This window comes from Agrilus planipennis, unplaced genomic scaffold (assembly GCF_000699045.2).
Source record: "Agrilus planipennis isolate EAB-ADULT unplaced genomic scaffold, Apla_2.0 scaffold16, whole genome shotgun sequence".
In the NCBI taxonomy this organism is placed as follows: Eukaryota; Metazoa; Arthropoda; class Insecta; order Coleoptera; family Buprestidae; genus Agrilus; species Agrilus planipennis.
The window spans coordinates 572,251-573,206 of NW_020438946.1; positions in this window are offsets into that span (position 1 = coordinate 572,251).

Here is a 956-nt window from a genome sequence, read left to right on the forward strand (position 1 = left end):
ACGATTTTCCTGCTTTTCCATTTTTACGAAAACCACAGAGGCGTCTTGTTCAGCGTGCTGTCAAACCTACACTAGCAAGGAGATCGGGCTGAAACTATAGCTACAAGCTATCCAAGGATGGTACTATAGAATGTCACCTCAAGGTAGGCCTAGTGGCGTCATCTCTTGGTTAGGCCGGAAACTTATCAATCCACCCTCGTATAGTAACAAAGTTATGGACGAAACCGCCTTAAGTGGTACACCCTGTATATTACTGGGTACAATAAGAGAAATAACATAACCAAGCGAGTAGTTATTTCCGACTTATATTTTATCGTTGAATTAGAATCAGGCTACATTTGAGTATGTATATATATCTCAATTTCAAAACCAAAAGGAACCGTCTTTCCCAGTTATGAGATTAAGATTTATGGAAATTGTAAAGCACTTAGGATCTAGATAATTTCCGGTGTAAAATGATTCTAGTTCAAACAGTATTTTGAGTATTTTTTACAAGGAAATCCGAAAACCAAAAAATTATTGTGAATAACTTGTATACGTATATTCTATTTTAAGTAATTAATTGTTTTTTTTTACATTTTTATTATGCTAAAGAAATGTAGATGAAGTGAAATCATTGAATAAAAATATTTTAGAAATTTTTTTTTTGTAAAATCAACTCAGTCACAGAAAGATTTTTCTTACTGCTTTATTTCTCGATTTCAATTTCAAAACTCTTTCGACAGACAACGAAGTGATCCTACAAGGGTTTCCTTTTCTTTTTTAACTATGGAACCCTAAAAACAACTGGAAAACTGCGAGAAAAGTAATATTCTAAAAAGAGCTACCAAAATGGACATTTTAAATAACAGAAAACTTTTTTGTTTGGTATATTTTATTTTAAGATTGAGAAAAACGACGTTGTTTAGTACATTAAGTTACAAGTACCCTCTTTCCTGGTCCCCCCCCCCCCCTAA